General features: G+C 46.1%; 1 protein-coding gene across 1 annotated transcript in view; it reads right to left on the bottom strand.

The window, feature by feature from the left end:
* Window positions 1–16,108, bottom strand: part of RAP1B (RAP1B, member of RAS oncogene family) — a 39,007-nt gene extending 22,899 nt beyond the window's left edge. Inside the window, exon 1 of the mRNA XM_066633460.1 lies at window positions 15,949–16,108. The gene's annotated coding sequence lies outside the window, so the exon portion shown is untranslated. The remainder of the gene's footprint in view (window positions 1–15,948) is intronic.
* Window positions 16,109–18,744: the final 2,636 nt, after the last annotated feature.

Raw genomic sequence — 18,744 nt, 5'->3', positions numbered from 1 at the left:
GGTCTTTAAGAAGCAATAGCCAGCATTACTTCATATTGAATACTCTATTGTGATTAAGCGCAAACTGTTAATATGGGCATTCTAGGTTTCAGCATGTATGCCTCATTTGAATAATTGGGTTATGAAGTAAAGGGAAGAAGGGGAGGCACATAATGCATTCAGATGTCAGTAACATGCTTTCTATTTTCATTACACACCTCATTACTCAAATTCAACAAGCGTGCTGACAGCTACATCTAAAACTTGCTTTACATTTGCTTGCATAAGATAGGACAAAAAATATTTTGCATCTGTGCCTAGATACGTGAATTCCACAGTTACATAATCTTTCTGTCTATGTATTCTCAAGTCAAGTGCAACTTCAGTCTAGAGAACAAGAGTGCTCTCATCACCAAATAACCTTTTCATCCACATCCATTACCTACTGCTTAGCATACTTCCTCTCCATGCTCTGCCACCCCTTAACTACTGCAGTGCAAGAGAAGGAATGTGCTTAGGCAAGACAAGGTCTAGAAAAGATTGGTGAAGTAGTCCAGGATGATGCAGTCAAAATAATACAACTTATGTCAGATCTCAGCACACTGTTTTGGGCTTCCAAAAACGTCCGGTTTTTGGAAGCAAACTGGAAGTGGCTTTCTCAAAACCAAAAGTGGCTTTCTGAAGCTTTTGCAGGCCATTCCAACCCTCAGAGGCCAGCAGAGTGGGCTGCCAGCCCATCACTCAGAAGAGGTCTCCCCACCCTCACCCCGAGTAATCTGGTTTCCAGAATGGCTCCAATTTGGAGCCAAACTGGAGCATGGGCAGGTGGAAGGACCCATGTTTGGGAAACCTACGCCATCCAAAAACGACAAATTGTAGAAGTGGATGCAAAATCATAAGTACTACGGAAAATGCAATTTGATTTGTAGTTGCCTGTCCATATTTTAATTGAAAATCATGCTTCACTGAGCTTAGCTAATTGCAGTTAAACCAAGATCCAGGTTTATTGGATACCATTTTATTACAAGCGATTGAAAACATTTGGCTTTTTTGCAGCCATTTCTGAAAACCCAGAGTTGAGAAGTAACAGTTAAAAAAAATAAAATTCTCCTTTTTATTTAGACTTTAACAAATCATTCATTATTTGAACTCTGTGTCAAGCATACATTTTACATGGGAAGCCATGTTTCGAAACCTAAGTTATAGCCCCATTTCCTTTCAAGCAATAAAAGCTGAGCTAGGCCAAAGTGACAGATTAACAATAAGCAGGTCTTCCTGCTGTGCAAGCTGTACAGAAGTCATGGAAGACATAACATTAGTTAGGAAGACCTTAGGAGAACAATCCAAATGTTCATCCTAGCAAAAGTAGCACAGACATTGATTTTGGGGGAGGTGAACCATTTGCCAAGATTGGATATTTTTTGCTTCAAGAAAGTAAGTGAGTTTAATACAATCTGCTGAAACAAATAAGGTCTAGTTGCTAGATACAGCAAGCGACATCATTTAATGGCCAGTTCCAGCCTGAGATATTAATTTCCTACTGTGCAAGAAAGCCTTTGTGCTGGATTCCCTTCATGTGAATGGCCTTTATTGATACTAGATGATGCTCTGCCCAATTCAGGAACTCTGATGCTATCCCTGTTGTGTTTTGTTTTTTGCTACAGTTATAAAAACAATCAGATTCACATCACTACCAAGCATTAGTAACTTGCATTCTGTCACAATGAGCTAACAATCTTTGCCAGCAAGTGTGGTCTCACGTTGCATTTTGACTATTTATACTGATCACTATTACAAGTGAGCCTGCCAACTACTGATGCAGAGCTTCAACAAGACACAGAAGTCTCTAGTGTGAAGTGAATCCCTTTGTTTTTATGGTCAGTGTCATGTGATTCTTTGGCTCCAACATTTATAATTTGAGTAGTAGGCTGTCCTTGCATGGTTATGGACTGAGATTGGAGGTTACTACATGTAGTATTATAAATATATGTAGTGCGTGTGTGCTCATGTCCTACTTTTTTATATAAAAAAATTGAATCAAAACAGCATTAAAATAACAAATTGATAGATCAGCAAAATTTACAAAGCAGTCTCAAAGAAAACCTGTTGAATCACAAAAAGTTGCTGCCTGCTTCAGAAACCGATCTCGATCTCAAGCAGGTTTGTAAAGGAAGAGGCAATTCTTAGCAGTAAATGGCCTGAAACCAAAATATTGAAGCCAGTACTTGAATTGAGTCTGAAAACAACCTGATTACCAATTCAGGTGGCATAAAATTAGAGTAATCTGATATGAATGGCAGACTAGTTAACACCAGAGCATCTGAATTTTGAATAACTGAGGTTCCAAACATCTTCAAGGGCAGCCCCATACAGAGAGAATTAATGATCTAACCATAAAGTGACTAGACTAGAGCATGAACAACTGAGACCCTATTCAATTTCTTTAGGAATAGACACAGACAGCAGACAAGCAAAAGTTGGATAGACAGTAACCCTTGCTACCACTACTACCTGGTCACTTCAAAGTACCCCAAGCTGTGAAGCTCAATATATGCCAACTAACAGGTTTGTTTGATAGTAATGAGCACTACTTTTCCTCTGTGGATTTATCAATGGCTTCCCTGCTCTGTGCTATATATTCTTTACCAAGTGTATAGCACTTGAACAAACTATCTTAGGGTTCAGTCCTATCCATGTTTCCAGCGCTGATGTAGCCATGCCAATGGGGTCCTTAGTCTTTGATCAAGCAACAAATATTAACATACTACATATCCACTGAAGAGACACCATAGAAAATATGGCTGAACAACTTCCAACATTTTCAGAAATGAGGCTTAATTTGCATATGAGCCTCTGTGGTACTACTGGTGTTAATATGCAATGTTGAACAAATGAGACCAAATATGTGATTTTTAAGACCATCAGGGCCAAAAATGAATCTATTTTCTTTACTCAAGAGTAAATAGCACCCTTCCCTTAATCCTATTTCCTCAACAGAGTCGCAATCTCAGTGCGTGTGCAATCCTGCTAACTCCCTCAAGTTAAATAGCAACAGATCAGGTCCCTGCAGAACATGATTGCCGAAGGAGAGTAAGATTCAAAGCATTACCCTGATCCAGCTGCTACTGACTAAAGAAAAAGTTAGCCTGCCAGGATTGACTTCACATGTAATGTAGCCCTAGAAGAAGAGATTTGTTGTTTGACTGCAGTATACATTCAATGTAGTTTACATCTGCACAACAAATTTCTTTAAGCAAGACTTACCTAGACTTATGTCCAAGAACCACTTTGTTAAATTCAATACCTATGTGTTATTTTAATGAGTACAGTGGGCCCTTGGTATCTGCAGGGGATCCATTTCAGGACTCCACCCCCCCCATACCAAATTTCACGGATAATGAAATCCATGGGGCACCAGAAGTGGCTTTTAGAAGTGTCCAAGAGGCCTTCCGAGGTGAGGAAAACCACACACTACCACCTGTGCCTCAGAAAACCAACCAGACGCTTCTGAGAAAGACGCTTTCTTCCATATCATGCTGTCAAGAACTAAAGGAATACAACTCTGGAGTTCAGTAGATAGTATAGTCAGGTATCAGCTTAATGACACAATCATCAATCAATTTAATACTTTTTCATTGAGACTGACCATAGACAGTGCATTACAAGTTCTATGCTACTCTTCTTCTGTTTCTATTACTCCAGTTACCGAAAGATATGCAACTGTTATTGAATACAACTCACCAAACTGAAATCTGACAAAAGCCTTCTACTGAGAAAAAAAGGAATGGGTAGTTACTGTGGTATTTGAAAAAAAGTTTTTTTTTATATTTTGCGGATCTTGGAAAGACATTACAACAGTCAACGCTTCTTAAAATTTCAGGAACTACAATATCTTCCTACATGGGAAAGCTTCAAACAACATAAATCATGCATTGATATAGACAACTATTCTGGTACTCTACAGATTGTTTAAAAGTTTGCTCCACGACAACACTAAAAAAGGAAAACTACTATATTGCCACCAGGTCTCTAGCTCTAGTCACCAAAAAGTGACAAAATGGTCTACAAGTCAACCTTCTGCCTACTCCTGACTTTGCAATCTGATAGCAAATTGCCTTTGACATATGGCAGTTGCAAGCATACAAAATGTTAAGTAGGAATAAAAAAATGTTAAGCAGGAATTTGCAAGTTTTGTTGCTAATCTATCTGCACAAATATGGGAAATGTGAGAATTCTCACAATAGCAGAAAATTATATATATCCTGATGATAGCAATTTTGATTAGAATGGACATGGAAATTTATTTAAAATGATTTACCAGTTGACAGTTATACACTTGATAAGAGGCAAAAAAATCAATATGGTGTCCTGTTTATGCTCATGATTTGCTGGTGCCTTGTTTAATATGTTCCACCTCACATTTTCACAATAAGTAGGGTTTCTATACACAAAGCCAAGTGTCAATTATTTTAATTACAGATAAATGAGCTCAGCATTTTGATAATGAAAGCAGTACTTACAACATGAGCCACAAGAAAAATTAAGTATTATCAGAAGAAATATATAGACACTATTATCTAAGAACCTTTCAGAACAGAATCAATTTATGTTTTCATTCCTTTGAGGATCACTTATATAAACATAATCTTGCATTTTGAGAACTTCTCCCTTTCATCCACCTCTCATTGTCAAAGCTTCCATCATGCATTTCTACAGATATTATTAAACTTTATTTTTATTAGAACAGAACAAAAAGCACCCCTCTGAAAGAAAATCCCTTGAGGATTCTACAAAGTAGTCTAAAGACAAACACAACAAATCTATTTAAAACTTTTACTGATAATAAAGTTCCTGTAGGAAGGAAACCAGACCGTATATGGGAAGGAAAGTTTGCATATAAGGGAAGTTTGTTATTAAGGATCAGTATACACCATTTTTCAAAAAAATAAGTACTCAGAAATGTTTTATTAGTAAAGGAATAAAAAGATGGTTCTCTGTCCTAAAGGAACTCACAGTAGAAGAAAGGAACAAGACAAGAGGTGACACCAGAAAACAGTTTCTTTAGAAGAGACACTACACTTGGATATGAAAGTTGCTATAACACAGATTATTTATCTGCAAAATTCAGTGATTCAAGTCTATAAAGGAATTGTGCAATGTCTGCTCTGTGTACCAGTCTTAGAATTTCCTACCTACAACACATTACCTTGACATATGCTTCACTCCATTAGTCTCTTTAGGCAAACTGTCGCAAGCTGCTTGTTCCTCTTTCCCTCAGGATCAGACCTCACTAGCAGAGGGTAACCAGTTTGAAATAAGGGTGAAATAAACTGCTTCCACCCTACAGGATTTCTCCTTTCTTAACCTAAAAAGCTTGACGAAGGCAATGGTGAAAACTCAAGTGTTCCTGGAGGCTATTACTAGATAGATTTTTTTTCAAGATTTTCTTCATTATCATGAAAACTATTTTAAAAGGTAAATAATAATAATAATAATAAAACTTTATTTTTATCCCGCCCTTCTCCCAAAAAGGGACCCAGGGCGGCTAACATATAAAACAGATTAAAACATAATTTCACAAACAGATAAAAACATATTAAAAAACACATTAGCAGAACCCATAAAAACAGTAGTCAGAAGAGTCAGAATAAAAGAGCATAAAACAGCAGTTCTTAGCGGAATCGGGCCTGTAAAAAAGCAACTAAAAGATACATAAAAGATGTTAAAAAGGCCATAACGTCAGAAGGCTTGGTTAAACAACAAGGTCTTCAGGCCTCACCGAAAGGTCTCGAGGGAGGGAGCCATTCTCAAGTCAAGGGGAAGGGAGTTCCACAACGTTGGTGCCACTACTGAGAAGGCCCTATTTCTTGCCGCCGCCCCACGTACCTCCTTAGGCGGCGGCACTTGTAAAAAGACCTTCTCTGATGACGTGAGAGGACGAGCCGGATTGTACGGGAGTAGGCGATCTCTAAGATAACCTGGCCCAGAGCAGTACAGGGCTTTAAAGGTCAAACCCAGCACCTTGAATTGGGCCCGGAAATGAATGGGCAGCCAATGTAGCCCCCAGAGAAGCGGGCTGACAGAGTCAAACCGCCTAGCTCCAGTGACCACACGGGCCGCCGCATTCTGCACTAATTGCAGTTTCCAAACCATCTTCAGGGGCAGCCCTACATAAAGCGCGTTACAATAATCTAACCTCGATGTCACCGCAGCATGGATCACCGTGGCCAGGTCTGCACGATCCAAGTACGGACGCAGCTGGCGCACCAGCCGAAGCTGAGCAAAGGCCCCCCTAGCCACAGCCACCACCTGGGAATCCAGGAGCAGCTGCGAGTCCAGGTGGACCCCCAAGCTGCGGACCTGCTCCTTCAGAGGGAGTGCAACCCCATTCAGAGCAAGCTGATAATCCAGCACCTGCATCGAGGATTTCCAAACCAGGAGAGCCTCTGTCTTATCCGGATTTAATTTCAGCTTGTTAGCCCCCATCCAGATCCTCACTGCTTCCAGACAGCGCTCCAGGCCCTCAACTGCCACCCTGGAGTCTGGAGAAAAGGAGAGATAAAGCTGGGTGTCATCAGCATATTGATGACATCCCACTCCAAACCCCCGGATGACCTCTCCCAGCGGTTTCATGTAGATATTAAATAGCATGGGGGACAGAATTGAGCCCTGCGGCACCCCGCACCTCAATGGCCAGGGTGTCGAACAGGCATCCCCCAGCACCACCATCTGGGACCGACCTTCCAAGTACGAGCGGAACCACCGCAAAACAGTGCCTCCAACTCCCAACTCGGCCCAGAAGGATACCATGGTCGATGGTATCGAAAGCCGCTGAGAGGTCCAGCAGGACCAACAGGGACGCACTCCCCCTGTCCAGTCCCCGGCGTAGGTCATCCACCAAGGCGACCAAGGCAGTTTCCGTCCCAAAGCCCGGCCTGAAACCAGATTGAAAAGGATCCAGATAATCCGCTTCATCCAACTCCCTCTGGAGTTGGGCCGCCACCACCCACTCAATTACCTTGCCCAGAAACGGGATGTTGGAGACTGGCCGATAGTTGTTCAACACAGTGGAATCCAGAGAGGGCTTCTTCAGGAGGGGGCGAACCACCGCCCGCTTCAAAGCAAGCGGCAATGTCCCCTCCCCCAAAGAAGAGTTGACCACCCTCCCCATCCACTCAGCCAGTCCACCCCGGGCAGCTCTTATCAGCCAAGCTGGGCAAGGGTCAAACAGGCAGGCAGACGGCCTCACACTCCAAAGGAGTCCGTCCACATCCTCAGGCTGCACAAGCTGAAAAGAATCCCACAACACTGGACAAGCAGTTGCCAAGGGGACATCATCAGACATTGTCAATGTGGCATCCAAGTCGTAACGAATGCGATCGATTTTATCTGCAAAATGTTGCGCAAACACGTCACAGCGGCTGACCGTGTATTCCTCCTGGTCCACTGGCGGGGCCTGATGGAGGAGGCCCCGCACCACACGGAACAGCTCTGCCGGACGGCTATCAGCAGACGCAATGGTAGCAGAGAAGAATGATTTCTTCGCTGCTACCACCGCCACGGAGTAGGCTCTGTAATGAGCTCTACTCCGTGTCCGATCGGATTCATCACGAGTTTTCTGCCACCGTCGCTCTAGACGCCTGCCCTGCCGCTTCATCATTCGCAGCTCCTCAGTGAACCAAGGAGCCGCTCCGAGTCTGTGACATGGCAGAGGTCGCTCCGGAGCAATCTCATCCACTGCCCTGGACATTTCCCCGTTCCAGAGGTCAACCAGGGCCTCAGATGAGGTGCCAGTCTCAGCAGTGGGAAAATCCCCCAGAGCCCTCAGGAAACCTTCAGGATTCATTAGCCTCCGGGGGCGGATCATAGAAAACGGTCCCCCGCCTCTGCGGAGGTAGGAAGTCGCAACCAGCCTAAACCTTACCAGGAAGTGATCTGTCCATGACAACGGAGTGATCTTGATCTCCTCTACATCCAGATCACTGCCCCCGTGCCCAGCTGTAAACACCAGGTCCAGCACGTGTCCTGCAGTATGTGTCGGGGCCAAGATCTTCTGGGACAGGCCCATGGTTGTCATGGCAGCCATGAAATCCTGAGCTGCACCTACCACAGGTAAGTCAATATTCTAGAACTTGGTGGTCCAACATGTGGCCGTGAGGCCCTTTCTGGAGACCTTCAAAAGCCCAATCACAGCCACCACCACCTCTTGTGTCAGCAGCTTTCAGATCTCCCAGCTGTGCCATTCCAGCTTCTCCCTTTGGAGAAGCAGAAGCTAGAGCAACACAGCAGGGAGACTGAAAAGCCCCGCTGCACCCATCACCTCCTCCTGCTGCTGGAGGGTACAAGCCTATCCAACTTTCCAACGCTGATGCAGCCATGTCAATGGAACTCACTGCATTCTGCAATGGGGGGACAGTCGTGGAGACCTCCTCCAGCTAAGGGAATATTTGTTGCCATATCTTGTAGCTTAGTTGTGGCTACTTTGAAGCTGGAAAGTTGGATAGGATTGGGCCCAAAGTCTGCAGAGTGACTTCAGCAGGTCAGAATCCAGAAGTAACTGGCAGTTATGTCATCATGTCACCACCAATTACTTCCATGTCTACACACTTCAGGGTGGCACCAGAGTCATGCGCTCCCCAGCTGTTAGAAGTTGGACTGCCCTGTTCTAGAATGCCTCAAATCCAAAACCACCTTTGCAGTATTATTACAATAAAGCTCAGCCTCTGCTCCTTTAGCCCTTACCAATCTATAACCACTTATGGATCTTCTAGTCACCTCCAGTCTTGCAACAGTGACAAAAAGGAGTTAATTTTATTTACAGACTAAAGCCAGGCACATTCAGTTGTGTAAGGAGAGCGAGTAATGCAGATGTCCCTTCTACGTACTGTGTATTTACACGTGGGGCCCATTTATATGTGGATTTTACATCAGCAGATCTGGCTCAGTGCAGGTCCCCTAGACCCAGGTTAAGCCAGCCCTGGACCGATCAAAACACTCCGATGACAACAGGAGCTGTGCTAGGGTTGCCACCAGAGGGCTTTCTGAACCCTGCAGATGTCATGCGCACCTGACTGTGGCCCTGGAGGGTTTCAGAATGTCCAATTTCTCTCTGGAAACCGGAAGCTGCATTTTTTCTGCCTTTTCAGTCATTCAGAAGCCACGGTCAGATACACATAGCCTCTGTGGGCTTCAGAAAGCCCTCCAGAGGCAACCACAGCAGAGCTCCAGTCACCTTTAGAGGGTTCAAAGGGGCCAAAACCTCGGATTTCATTATCCATGGTTTTTGGTATCCACAGGAGGAATCCCTTGTAGATACTGAGGACCCACCTGTATTCAGCTGTGAAATTTGCATTTTCTGGGGTTATTAATATTTTGTTTGAACTACACAAGATGTTCATTCCAGAGAGTCTATCCTATAAAATGGACTATACTATAATGAAGGAACCATGTTTTCTAGAATCTACACCACAAACACTGGTGCTCACCACTGTGAGCTCACCACTGGTGCTCACCACTGTGCTGCCCCAGCAACTGCTGTCACAAAGTGCTGAAAGGCACTTCTGCAGTAAGCCCACTGGCACTTCAGTGCTGAGGCCAGTGCCACTCTGCACTGGGAGGACCCGCCATTGGAGCAGCCAGCAGTAGGTTTCTCCACTGGCTGGCAGAGCAGCTTTTCGGCACATGGGGAGGGTGTGGAGAGGGTAGAAATGGGAAGGAGGAGGGCTGGTCTGAGGGAGGATTGGGCCCAGAGGAGGGAGAGACAGAAGAGTCGGCTGCCGTGTTCTATGTATCCTCCTGTATCATATCCTCTATGTATCAGTATCCTCCTGGGCCTGGATGCCCTACCCAGGCCTCCTGGGTTCTGCGCCAGCAAAATAGTTACCCACAGTAAGAGAACAAATGTTCCCTTATATACTCCTGGCAGACTCCAGTGGCTGCCCAAAGCCCAAAGAATACAGCAGCTGCCATTTTGGCACCGCTGCTTCTCTAGGTGCCAGGGCAGTATAAGATTGGGCTGTAAGTCACTTGACAGTTCTGAACATGTCACTATGGCTTAGCGTCAGTTCTCCCAATGAAAAAGGGGCCTACTTCACAGGGTTGTTGAGAGAATGAATGAGAATTGTGATCTCCAACAAAATAAATGAAGAAACTATTTTAAAGTTAAGGAATTCTCAATTTCTGTTTTTCCTATACTAAATCCTGCATACTAAAATAGAAGCAGAATGTTTATGTATACAGACAGAAAACAGATCACCTTTTCCAATCTGCCTTCATTTAAATGAACACATCCAGTCTTCTGTCAGTTTCTTGATGTACTGAAGTGAACACACACACACACACACACACACACACACACACACACACACACACCCCTTTCAGTGCCAACCCTACAGGACTGTCTGTTCTAGTGGCTGTCTGCTGGTATTCCCTGGCATCTTTTTAGATTGTGAGCCCTTTTGGGACAGGGAGCCATTTAGTTATTTGATTTTTCTCTGTAAACCGCTTTGTGAACTTTTAGTTGAAAAGCGGTATATAAATACTGTTAATAATAATTTGGATTCTGCTATCTTGCAAAGCACTGCACTAGTTCTAAACCAGAACTATAGAATCCACTGCCCCAGGGACTAAGGTTTCAAGAAACATAAGGTCCAATCCTATCCCACTTTCCAGTGCTGGAGCAATTGCACTGCAACCCTAAGGTAAGGGAACAAATGTCCACTTACCCTGAAGAGGTTTCCATGACTGCCCCTCTAATGCATGATGTAGCCCCTGCCCCACTGGTATAGTTGCATTGGCACTGAAAAGTTAGATAGGGCTGGGCTCTGATATTCTCACCTGCAAATCATATTTATTTAGACATGTGTATTACTTTAAGACTACTCTATAGTAATAAAGGTTTACCCCTTCCCAATAATTTTTACCATACCACTTACTTTTAAGCAAACACATAGACTTCAATATGTGTCACCTAAGCAACCTTTACAGTACTTTCTATAGCATTTCCCAAAGTACTAAACACAGTACAATTCTTGATTTATCCAATTTACCACCCCTGCCAAAAACCTTCCTTTAGACAATCAATTTCAAGGTTCCCAAAATGTCATCATCTGAAGATACTTGTTAATATCTAACTTCTTTGAAATCAAACGTGAACATGTAGCTATGACCATATTTTCAAGAGATATTTAAATAACCATTACTACAAGTTATAAATGGACAGGCTGTTTTTTTACATACCACTTAAACAGATTATACTATTTTTCTACATTCTATTTTGTCAGGTGAAGAGTATGATTAGACTTGGAAGTGTTCCAATGCTTTGCAGCCAAACAAAACACTTACGAGCAGGCAAAGGTGACCACTGTTTAGGAAATGCTTCTTCATAAAGCAATTAGCTTTTAATCACAAAAGAACTGTGCCACTGAGTTCAGCTTTACTAGTGTAAGACGCAAACTACATATGACGGGAGACAATCACAGATTATTCACAAATAAGCAGGGGATGTGGTAGGGTTTGAATCATAAAAGGGAGTGGTGTGGATGAGGGGCGATGCTCCCTCTTCAGGCACTTTTCTTTCAGCCTTGTTCATTTCTGTATGGGAACTAGATTGAAGAAAAAGAACAGAATCTGGAACAGGGCCTTAGCCTGCAATCTTAAGCACCTTTTCCTAAATTTCACAGAATATAATGGATTTACTTCTGAGTAAACACAAATGGAACTGAGCTGTTAAGATGAGGAAAAAAGCTCGGCTCATATCAAAAGTAACATGCGGGTAAAAGTTAGCTGCCATCACCTTCATATGTGAACAAGGTAAACAAGCAGCAGCTCTGTCACATCTAGTTTGGTCCTAAGTGGTATAATCTTCCAATGGCTTGCTCAATTTGTCTCTCTTGTAGTTTTATGTTCTTGCTCTCTTATTTTACAAGCTAGAAATTCAGGTCATTTCTGAAGACTGTTTCTGATCAATAACTGTGACTGAAGAAAAAAAGATCACAACAAAAGAGTAAAGACCGCTATACAAAAACTGTCAAGATTAAGGGATCAATATTTACTGAAATTCAAACAAGTATCAAGCTTTTCCTAAAATACTAACTTGGGTTAAAACTTTTTGCTTACCCTTAATAACTAGAACATTATTTCGCTGATGGTAAAGAGATGGTCAAAGTAGGTTGTGAGCCTATTTTCTTAAGGAAGGAAATGGACATGGTTAAAGGAAGTGCAGCCTTTAACATAGATGCTGGTCTGGTGCTACCTGGTCTTGTGTTACTGATAGAACTATGTTGTATTTAGCCACATGCACTCACAAGCAGCAGTGAACTTTCCGCTATAACTTGAAAAGCAAATATGATGTGGAAGAGAATTGTGAGAAGTGACTTTTCCTAAAAATAATCTCTCTGGCATGAAATTATGAAACCCTAAAAAAGTACAGTATATGGGGAAAAAACTAGGAAACCATTATGGCATACATCAAAAAATGCTAGCAAATATTTCAGAAGCCATCACAGGAAGAATTCTTCGTCAATATGTCAAAGGAAGATAAAACCCACTTCAGCATTTCCAGAAAAACAGTTGGGAAAGTTGTTTAAAATACTCTTAGATTTTTTGTGACTTATCTAGGTTTCTATGCTGCTCAGTCTCCTTGGCTAGACTAGACAGTGGTTCATATTTACAATTATGCCCCACTGGTTTAACTCCCAGTGACAAACACTAGAGGAAACAGAGAAGTCTACCGCTGCTACTTAAAAATATTCAGGCTTTGTTAAGTTCTCAGGATGAAAAGAACCCACATTTTTGGACCAACTAGAAAAACATTTCTCTTTATGCAAGCTGGTGCAAGAGGCGCTTAAGAGATGGAACTCTAAATCAGGACTTCCCTGGTTAAATCTTGTTTCTACCATGAACTCACTAGCAGGTCTTAGGCAAGACTCGAACTCAGCCTCAGTTCCCCGGCTGCAATATAGGGATAACAAAGGCTGCAAACCTAAACACACTTAACTGGAAGTAAGCCCCATTTTATGTAATTGAACTCTGACTAGACACGCTGGGAGTGCACTGTCACCTTACAATGCTGCAGTAAGGATAACTAGATGATACATGTTAAGTGCTTTTTCATGCCTGAAAGTGCTATACAAATGATGAATTTTGTACACTAATGTCTCTATCATAGGGGTGTTCAAAGTTTTTGGCAGGAGGGCCACATCATCTCTCTGACACTGTGTCTGGGTTAGGGCTGGGTAAAAAAAGAATTAATTTACATTTAAAATTTGAATAAATTTACATAAGTTTACATAAATGAATATATTAAAGATGAACTTATATGAATGAATGAAGGTCTTGCAATAGCTCAAGGCCTACAAAAGGCCTTGTACAAAGCACAGCTGGCCTTTCCTTTGCTGCCGCTACTGCATCACAGACATGAAACAACAGGCTGTGGAGGGAGCCCTTATCCCACAGCTCACGCGAGTGGTCAAACAGTTCCCCTCACACTGAGAGCAGTTACGTTGGGCCAGTGTGGGCTCCAACAAATCTCTGGAGGGCCAGAGGCTCATTGGAGACTAGGGGCTCCCTGAGGGCCGCATTGAGAAGCCTTGAGGGCCACAAGTGGCCCCAAGGTCGGGGTTTGGACACCCCTGCTCTATCATCATGTTATTGTTAACAGTTGCTCTTGATTGCTATGGTTGGGCACAGGGCTCAAGCCATATACAGGGAAAAGCCAAAATAATGAACAGTACCGAGAGTAGTCTTTTCCATATGAAGATTCCATATGAAGATTCTAGTAGTGTTATTCAGAATATGGAAAATGGCCCTACTGCCACGGTGACTGCATGGCACTGCTTTGCCTGGCCCAACTCTACTGGAAATGGAGATGGATTGGGCAGTGCTGCACCACTAGGCAGGATGTGGCTGTTCAGCTGCCTGGCTCTTCAAGAGACACCATTTTGCAGAGTAAAGTTCCAACTGTGGGGCAAATCACCCTCTGCTTTACATCTCAGCTATCAGCAGCGGTACTTACAAAAAAAGTCTGAGAAGCCCTACTCTAAAATGCCTTCAAGGACTGTTTCAATTAGGAAGCATTACAGTAGCCAAGCCTTGGGGTTATGAAAGCCTGAATTATCAGTTAGTCTTTATGATGGAGACAAACAGAGCTGGTGCGAAGCACTTCCAGACACTACTGAAACCCGATTTTCTAGACCTAGTTCTAGTTCCAGAAGTACCCCAAGGCCATAAAGCTGACAAGACAGACTGGATGCCTCCTCCCCCACTCATCATGGGCCTTGACAATCATCACTTCAGTCAACTGGATTCAGTTTCTCACACAGGAAGTTACTCACATGAAATAGGGCAAGTCAACCAGAAACTGTACATTTGACAAAGTTAACAGCAAGTCTGCTTGCCGGGTACAAAACCCAGAATAGTTCAGAAGCATGGTCATTTAGAGCAGCCATTTTCAACTGGTGTGCCACAAATAGTCGGCAGGTGTGCCATGGGAGTTTGGGGGAGGATCATTTATTAGTAGGGCCATTGGGGGATGTGAGCCCCTTACCAGCAGCATGGTGCGCCTTGTCAATGGTCAAAACTATGGTGTGCCTTGCTACACTAAGCTAAGCTAACCCAAACTTAGTTGCAGCTGTCCCTCTTTGCACAGCACAACATCATGCACAACATCATGCAAGCAAATGTCATTAAACGTCAATGAGGGCCCAATCCTAGCCAACTTTCCAGCACCGACACAGCCATGCCAGTGGGGCGTGAGCTGCAACCGGTGCTGGGGTGGGGAAGGCAGGGTAAGGGAACATTTGTTCCCTTACTTTGGAATTACATTGTGGCTATGTTGGCACTGGAATGTTGGATGGGACTGTGGCCTGAGTGATGGCTGTGTATGATGAGTGTCCAGGATATAAGATACCCTATCCCAGTGGTTCCCAAACATTTTTGACTGGTGGCTCCCTTGACCTACTGGGCCATTGGTTGTGGCTGCCTGTTAGGGCTACAATCCTATATATTGTATAGGGTGGCAGGTTTCTTGTGAGGATTCTGCAGCTCCCCTGACCGGTTTCCGTGGCTCCCTGGGGAGCCGCAGCTCACAGTTAGAGAACCACTGCCCTATCCCTACGAGGCACACCTCCAGGTATCGCCCTCCGTTGCCATTAGATCCCCATTTTGCTCTGGCCCTACAGCACAGCCCGTCTACTCAGAAGCAAGTCCCATTGTGTTCAGTAAGGCCTACTCCCAGGAATGGGACTATGCGTTTGGAGCCCCGTCCTATGCATGCCTACTCAGGAGGAAATCCCACTGCAGCCAGTGAGGCTTACTCCCAGGAAAGCGGGCATAGGACTGTAGCCTTGGAGCCCCATGTCTACTCAGGAGGAAATCCCATTGCAGCCAGGGGGCTGACTCCCAGGAAAGCGTGCCCAGGATTGCGGCCGCGGAGCCCCACCCTCTGCATGCTACTCAGGAGGAAACCCAGTGCGGCCAGGCAGGGATGCAGGCGGGCAGCGTCTGCGGGAGACACGCGTCCTTCCCTCCCGGCCGGAAGGAGCGAGCGCAGAGCGAGGGCTGCGGCAGGACCGGGTCTCTGCTCGCTCCCGAGAGCGGCTCCGCGGCAGGGCCGGGCCGAAGGACGGAAGCGGCGCTGCCGCCTCCACCCCCAGCCGGCCGGACTAGGCGCGGCCGCGGCTGCCCACAGAGACCGGCGCCGCCGGAGTCCGCCAGCCGGCAGGCAGGCGAGAACTTTCGCGGGGGCCGCCCCGCCCGGGCCGAGGCTCCAACTTTCGCCGCTCCAACTCCTCCCCCCCGGGGGCCGGGCAGGTCCCCCCTCCCCCCAGGGAGCGGCCGCCGGGCTCGGGGCCGCCTCGCCTCGCCCGCCATGTTCTGTCTGCAGCCGCCGCCCCCCGGCCGGCCGGCCGGCCACCTGTGTCAGGCGGGCCCCGCGCCAGGCCCGGCCCGGCCGACGTCGCCTCAGCTTACCGGACGACGAGGGCGCGCCGTTCCCCGTCCGCCTCGCCGTGGCCGGCCGAACCTCTCTCCGCGCGCGCTCCCTCCTCCTGCCGGCTGGGCGAGGCCGCGCGCGCCAGTGACGCCGCTCGCTTCCCCGCCTCGCCTCAGTCCGGCCTCCGCGGCGCGGGCGGGGGGGCCGCTCCGCGCACTGCGCACGCGCCTGGGCCGCCGCCCCGCCGCAGCCTCCCCTCCCCTCCCCGCACCCTACGCAGGGCCCCGGCTCCTTCCGCAGCTCAGGCCTGGCAGCGCCCTGCGGAGGCGCGGCTGACGGGGCTCTTGGGTGCCCCTCGCGCGCTCTCTCTCTCACACCACCACTCACGGAGGCTCCCACAGACACACACACAGTCATGGAGGCTCCTGACCCCGAATGAACACACACACGATTCTTTGGATTTGTATCACAGTTAACGGGTTCTCTGAGAGGGATAGCTTTTTGGTCAGAGAAGAGCCTTATGGGTAAACTGGGCATCTTGGGATATTTCCATATTGTGAGCTGGGCATATTGGTATCACTCCCACAGACACACACACAACAAATCATGGAGGCTCCCACAGACACGCACACAGAGTCATAATCCCTTCAGGGGTTTAGAACAGCCTATGTAAACCGCCTTGGATTAAAGTCTGAGGAGTAATCTGATGACCAAAGAAAGGTGGTATAGAAATACCTGTATAAATATAAATAAATTCTGGGTGAGCAACAGCAGGAAAGTTCCATCCAGGAGACAGGGAAGGATTAATGTTTTGCATCAAGCGGGGGGGGGGGGGGGTGTGGAGGAGGTGAGAGTGGACTGTCTTGTCCATCTCTGAAGGAACTGATGATCATTGGATAAAGGATGGGTGGCCTTTTTTCCCTCTGGATGTGGGAGGGAAGAAGGAGGAGCCAAAGGGGGTCCTTGCCTTAGAATAGGCTGGAGGGGGGAAAGGAGGTGGGGAAGCCAGGAAATGGTTCCTTATGGCTCAGCAGTTGTCGCCTGGGAGAAAGAAGTGGCCTCATTGAATGAGAGGCAATAGGACTACTTCTGAGTAGAGTTGCAAACGATTGGGTCGTACTCTTAACTTCAGCCTCCCAGCTGCTGTCGTGTGACCCTTTTCCTGCTTGCCGCTTCTGTCCTCTCCTGCTGTCTGTCCTGTCCCCTCCAGTCTTGCTGATCTCAGACCCCTCCCAGTCCCCTTTGTTCTGTGCCCTGGCATGCCTGACCCAAAAGACTCTCACTTGAGTCACAATGACTCAGGAATTGTGGGGGGTAAGTCAGCAGAGGGTGCCCATTAACACTCATGCACAAGTTGAGTTGTAGGGGACAGAAACTCAGGGCCAAGTTCCCATCCCTGCTTAGAGGACAGCCCACAAGAAAAATTATTGTGTGCAACATGGAGACAGCTGTCACACCTCATCCCTAATGATACCTCACAAGAACATTTACCCAGTTATGAGAGCATTTAAAAGGAATAAGTTGATGTTTAAACCAACTTTTGTGCTTTCCCCCATATATTTCTTTTTTGTCTACTCATAACTGCTGTTTAATGTGGTGACAAATGAAAACTCAAGTGTTTGTTGCTTGCTATATTTTAAATTATTCATATTACAGGATTTTTGCAATACATGTATTGGCAACCTTCAGTCTCGAAAGACTCTGGTATCGCGCTCTGAAAGGTGGTTCTGGCACAGCGTCTAGTGTGGCTGAAAAGGCCAATCCGGGAGTGACAATCCCTTCCACACCGGGAGCAAGTGCAGTCTGTCCCTGATCTGTCTCCCTGGCTATGGGCCTTCCTTCTTTGCCTCTTAGCCTCAGACTGTTGGCAAAGTGTCTCTTCAAACTGGGAAAGGCCATGCTGCACAGCCTGCCTCCAAGCGGGCCGCTCAGAGGCCACGGTTTCCCACTTGTTGAGGTCCATCCCTAAGGCCTTCAGATCCCTCTTGCAAATGTCCTTGTATCGCAGCTGTGGTCTACCTGTAGGGCGCTTTCCTTGCACGAGTTCTCCATAGAGGAGATCCTTTGGGATCCGGCCATCATCCATTCTCACGACATGACCGAGCCAACGCAGGCGTCTCTGTTTCAGCAGTGAATACATGCTAGGGATTCCAGCACGTTCCAGGACTGAGTTGTTTGGAACTTTGTCCTGCCAGGTGATGCCGAGCATGCGTCGGAGGCAGCGCATGTGGAAAGCGCTCAGTTTCCTCTCCTGTTGTGAGCGAAGAGTCCATGACTCGCTGCAATACAGAAGTGTACTCAGGACGCAAGCTCTGTAGACCTGGATCTTGGTATGTTCCGTCAGCTTCTTGTTGGACCAGACTCTCTTTGTGAGTCTGGAAAACATGGTAGCTGCTTTACCGATGCGCTTGTTTAGCTCGGTATCGAGAGAATGAGTGTCGGAGATCGTTGAGCCAAGGTACACAACTGGAGGTCATGGACAACCTCCAGTTCATGCTCAGAGATTGTAATGCAGGGAGGTGAGTCCACATCCTGAACCATGACCTGTGTTTTCTTCAGGCTGATTGTCAGTCCAAAATCTTGGCAGGCCTTGCTAAAACGATCCATGAGCTGCTGGAGATCTTTGGCAGAGTGGGTAGTGACAGCTGCATCGTCGGCAAAGAGGAAGTCACGCAGACATTTCAGCTGGACTTTGGATTTTGCTCTCAGTCTGGAGAGGTTGAAGAGCTTTCCGTCTGATCTGGTCCGGAGATAGATGCCTTCTGTTGCAGTTCCAAAGGCCTGCTTCAGCAGGACAGCGAAGAAAATCCCAAACAAGGTTGGTGCAAGAACAC

Source organism: Tiliqua scincoides, chromosome 7 (assembly GCF_035046505.1).
Source record: "Tiliqua scincoides isolate rTilSci1 chromosome 7, rTilSci1.hap2, whole genome shotgun sequence".
Lineage (NCBI taxonomy): Eukaryota > Metazoa > Chordata > Lepidosauria > Squamata > Scincidae > Tiliqua > Tiliqua scincoides.
Note: the sequence above shows the minus strand (reverse complement) of the source record. Positions and strands in the feature narration are given on the sequence as shown.